Source organism: Populus trichocarpa, chromosome 15, assembly GCF_000002775.5.
Source record: "Populus trichocarpa isolate Nisqually-1 chromosome 15, P.trichocarpa_v4.1, whole genome shotgun sequence".
NCBI lineage: Eukaryota > Viridiplantae > Streptophyta > Magnoliopsida > Malpighiales > Salicaceae > Populus > Populus trichocarpa.
The window spans coordinates 8,182,737-8,188,561 of NC_037299.2; positions in this window are offsets into that span (position 1 = coordinate 8,182,737).

Consider the following 5,825-nt stretch of genomic DNA (forward strand, 5'->3'; position numbering starts at 1 on the left):
GTTTCCTTATGATCACCAGGCCACATTGTACAACTCAGGCATGCATGGAAGCATCGACAACAAGAAAAAGAATAGTAGAATCTGCAATTCTTCTGGTTTTCAAAAGGAAACGAATAATAAACCTGTCGCTGGATCCAAGAAAACAATAAAGGACATGCAATTATGCAGGATAGGTGGTCCACTTGTGTGGATCGATATAAAGAAAAACTTTTGGCATGAAGCTACACTGAGAGATTAATTAGTCTGATGAGCGCGTGGGGAGGCTATATGCCTGTCAATATTGTAGCATGCATACGGGTCTCGCTCGCGCTGCAGGCGTGCTTGTAGATTGATTGGTACTGCTGAGATTTATTATACAGTAGAATTTTCCAATCTGCTGTCTCTAATCACTCAGAAGATCAAAGGGCAGAAAAGACATCAGCTCTTCAAAATAAAAAACTTCTTTACGAGAAATGTGAATTGTGATAGTTAGCATGTTTTCTTAGGTTAGCAGCTACTAGTTTATTGCTTTCCTGGAGGGTTTTACCATAAAAAAAAATTAATGTAAAAAATATATTTAACAAGATTATTTGTTTAGCCTGAATTTTAAATTAAATCGTATAAAATTTATTATCCTGATGTCGTCTTGTCGGCTGGGCAAGTCCCAAAGGAAAAAAAAAACAAGTCAAGTTAACGCTAGTCAAACTATCATACTCGCGATCCAGGTTATAGACTCTGTTAGGTCGAATTAACTTTTTATTTAACTATATTACAAAAACAAAAAATACAAAAAATTGATTCACCTTCGACTCAATATTAAATGATAATATTAAATAAAAATCGTGTATTAAAAGATGAAATTGAAAAAAAAAGATAAAAAAGAGTTCAAAAATCCCAAAGAAAATAAAAACCTCATATTAAAGGATGTAATTAAAAAAAAGCCAAAAAACATTTATTATATAATAAAAAATACAATAACTAATTTACCATCAACTCAATACTAAAGGATAAAATTAATAAAAATATTATATTAAATGATAGAATTGAAAAACAAAAAAACCCAAAAGATAGGTCATATACATGGTCTTGAGAGAGGCCCATTGGCCTAGGCTGTTTTTTTTTTTTATTTTCTTATTATAAAGAGTGGATGATAGGTCATCCACTCATTGTTTTTTTAATTTTGAAAAAAAAAAACGATCTGCCATTTGTCTCCTGAAAATAAATTTTGCATCCCCCTACCCTCCATTTCAAACTCGTGACCTCGTGTATACCTGGCGTGTATTAACCAACTTAACTATGACACAAACTTATTATAAAACAATTAAAGAAATATATTAACCTAGTTCACTATTCATATGAACAATTAAACTGACCATACATCTTTTAGTTGTTTTGATAATATATATTTTATTGTTATAAAGATATGTATGTTTATTGATGTTATGTTTATTCAAATCTCAATTGGATACTAATATTTAAGCTATTTAAGAATCAAAGAGATCTAATGACTCAATAAATATCCTAAAATTAAACCTACTTGACAAAACCATAATATGAATAAAAAAATAAAAGGGAATGTTAGAGAAATTCATCTCACATGGAATAGTTAAACAAAATAAAAATAAAATATAAAGAGAAAGGACCACCCATTTTAAGACTTAAATATTTTGGATGAATCCTCATTACAACTATCTAATTTTATATGAAATAAGAGTTTCAAAGAGGTCCAATGACACAACAAATATCCTAGAACTCAAGTCATTGGATAACACCAAAAGATGGGTTACAAATAAGAAAGATTGTTAGATACACTATCCCATAAAGAATAACTATAAAAAAAGCAATGTCATATATAAAGTAGAGAATGGACTATCCACCACGAAACTTAAGTCTTTTGGATGGAACTCATACTCAACTATTTAATTTAATATGATAACAAAGCCTTAAAAAGGCTAGCAATCCAACAAAGATTCTAAAGTCCAAGTCACTTAACATATCCCCAAAGATGGGTTACAGGTGAGGGAGAGTGTTAGAGGACATATTCTACATTAAATAAAAGAAACAATGCAAGAGTGATGTATATAGTTAAAAATGAGCCACCCTCACAACACTTAAATCTTTTAGATGAAACTAAAAACTAATTATCAAATTTAATAAAACTATCTAATTTACTATGATATTTATTGAGTTTCATATATAAGCGACACGTCGATTATGAATTACACTACAACATTATCCAGTTTTACCGACGGACTAATTCCGTCGGTGACAGCAATGAAATCCGTCGGTAAAAATAATACCGACGGAATCACCGACGGATCACGTCCGTCGGTATAACAGTCGTCGGTAAATCCCATTTCCATCGGTAATTCTGTCGCAAATAAAAAAAACCACCCACCGACGGAAATACCGACGGAAATACAGACAGATAAGCGCGCGCCAAAAAAAAGTTTCCCGCGGGAACATTACCGACGGAATAAATCCGTCGGTAATTTCAAGGGTAATTACCGATGGCATTACCGACGGACAATCCGTCGGTAATTATGGCATGGCTTGTAATTTTGTTGCAACTCTCTGTGTAATACCGACGGATATTATCCGTCGGTATATATTCACCGACGGATAATATCCGTCGGTGATGCCGTCGGTAAATATGGCATGGATGGTAATTGTTCGGCAACTCTCTGTTAAATACCGACGGATATTATCCGTCGGTATATCCGTCGGTACTTATTTAAAATATATATATATAAATAATTTATTAATTGTAAAAAACCTTAATAAACAAATAAAAATGCATTAAACATTAAAAATGTAAAAGTAATAATATTCATTACAAATTTAATGTGTTTAAAAAACAAAATTAAACTAGAATAGCGGCGGAGCTGGAGGAGGAGGCGGAGGAGGAGGAGGCTGGTTGTTCCCGGGACCATACGGCCAAAAAGAAGCTGCACAAGTATCGTCACCCATCTTTGATCTCATCTCCATGACTATTTGACGAAGCTCATCATAATTCGTCGAGAGTTGTTGATATTGTTGTTTCAACGTAATGAACTCCTCAGACTGGGTGTTCGATACTGATGGAGAGCTTCCAACAGTTGAGATACTACGAGTCGAACGCAAGTTGTCAGCCGTAGTGTTGGAGAGCCCGTAGACCCTGTTTTTATCGGGTCCACTAGACGATCCCGCCTCCATCCACAAATCTGGATCGAAATTTGGATGGGTCGACGGATTGTCCCCATATCTCTCCCTCAACCGGCTATTATAGGTCTCCTGAAAATTCCATCGGTAAAAAAATCATCAAATGCAATTCAAGATGCAATTCAAGAAAATAATAACTTACTAAATAAAATGAATGAACGAACATACCACGAAGTGCTGAGCACGGTTGTCCACGAACTGCTGCACCCCCTTTTGGCGGTCTTGACTCCGCACATGCGTCTCCAGAAACAGCTCCATTGGACTCGGTTCACGTCCAAGAGACGCAGCCTGTAAGGAAAAAATAGGTTGAAAGTTAAATATATTATAAGGAACGACAAATTAATTAACGATATATTTCAATAAAATTAATCTTACCATCCGCTTTGCATGTGCGCTGAATGGGACGGATCCGCCAGTGTGCGTGGTCACCGAACCATAAATTTGCCAGTTTCGGTTGTCGGCGCCAGACTGTGAGCGCAGTGAGAACCGCTCTGAGGTCACGTGCTCAATATATGCCGTCCATATTTCCCCCGAGATGAATGGCGGTTTGAATTCCTGCCAAACCGCCGCCTCATTCCATCCTTCAAGACCGTTATCCCTCGCATGTCTTTTTGATTTTTTTGGGTGTCATACCAAAAATCACGCAACCTACTTCCAAAGTAACAAATTAGAATTTAAAACATAAAATTATAAAACAAAAATAAATATTATTTTCGATGTTACCTAGTTGCCGCGTGATTCTCCCATACCCTCCTCACAACATTGTTGTCCGCCCTATCCCACTCAAATTTTTTTGCAACTCTCTGTGAAATACCGACGGGTTATATTCCGTCGGTATATCCGTCGGTGAAAAGGTAAATTTTTCTTATTTTTTTTATGTAACCCTCTCAAAAAATCCTGAATTGCAATCTTACAGCACACACAACACAATAACAAAGGCTGACCCTTAAAGAAGAATAAATATTTCATGTTTCAAATTATTACATTATAAAAATAAGGCTTTATAACATGTTTAGTTAGTCGGAATTTTCATCTTCGTCCTCTATTGAATTGTTATCATCAGCTTCATCGCACTCTTCAATTTCGTTATCATCTTCTTCAACAACATTCTTTTTTCCACTAGTAGAGCTCAGAACAACATTCAACTCCTCTGCGTCAACATCAACAAGACTATCGTTGAAAACACGAAAATTCGAATTTTCTTCTAAGTCAATCGACGGAGCAACTCGGTATGATTCAACCAATTCACTAGCTTGAAAGACTTCATCTATCACACTTGTGTCTTCGTTCTCATCCTGAACAACCTCGACACGACCCTTGGGTTTTGTTTTTAAAACGGATAACCAATCAACTCTTGATCGGTCCTTTCTAAAGGAAGGGGTGTATGTGTAATAAACTTGTTGGCATTGCTTTGCAAAAACAAAGACGTCGTTTACGTTGCGGTGTCTAGCTTTTGAATTGATTTCAACGAGACCATAGTGAGGATCTACTCTGATTCCTCTGTCAGTTGTGTCATACCAATAGCATTTGAATAAAAACACTCTATTTTGCTCGCTATGATATTGCAGTTCGATGACCTCTTCCAATCTACCGTAGTAGTCAACTTCAAACTCACTAGAAGTCGATCCCTTAATACAAACACCGTTGTTGTATGTCTTTCTTCCATGCCCGTATTCTTTAGTATGAAAGACATATCCATTGACAAAATATCCATTATAGCACTTGACTTTTCTTTCAGGGCCCAGACATAGTAAAGACAGTAAAATAGCAGCACTACCTCCCATTTGATAAACCTAGCTTGTAAATTAAATACAACAATAATCAATAAACGGATATTATATAACATTGACTACAATTAATTACATTGCAAGAGATAATGAGTTTGTGTTAGGACTTACATGTGTTCTAAACCATGTGGCAAATTGTTCATCTTGTAATTGAAAGATCTGGGATTCGGTCAGCTGTGAGTTATTGGACAGTAAGTATCGTCGATGTTGCCTGCAAGGTTGTTCCAAAGTATATGAGTGTATGGTATCACAAAACATAAATAGTACACTCTTGACAAAGTTTAAGTCGAACATCTACTTACTTAATAAAAGGTCTCAGCTCATCACAGTTAAATAGGACATAATTGTGTGTTTGTCTGAACTCTATTTCAGACAAATATCTTCCCCTCACGGCATTTTTAGGTGTGGGTCGTCCAGGATTGGAGAATATTGACAAGTTCCCACTTGAATGCACTTCACCACCATCATCATGTCGTGGAACACGGTTTATCCTCGTTCTCAAATGAGGTTCGAAATAGTATGAGATAAATGTTGAGATCTCCTCAACAATATACGCCTCACATATTGACGCCTCAACATGCGTCTTGTTCTTAACCTTTTTTTTAAGATTGAACAAGTACCTGCATATATATATATATATTAATAAAAAATTATCAATTAAAAACATTAAAATAAAAATAAAAACATTTAATTATAAATGTCATAGCAACTGTAATATCTAACCTCTCGAATGGATACATCCATCTGTATTGAACCGGTCCTCCAACTTTTACCTCAAACGGTAAATGTACGGGTAGATGCTCCATTAAGTCAAAAAATGATGGAGGGAATATCATCTCAAGTTTGCATATTGTCTCG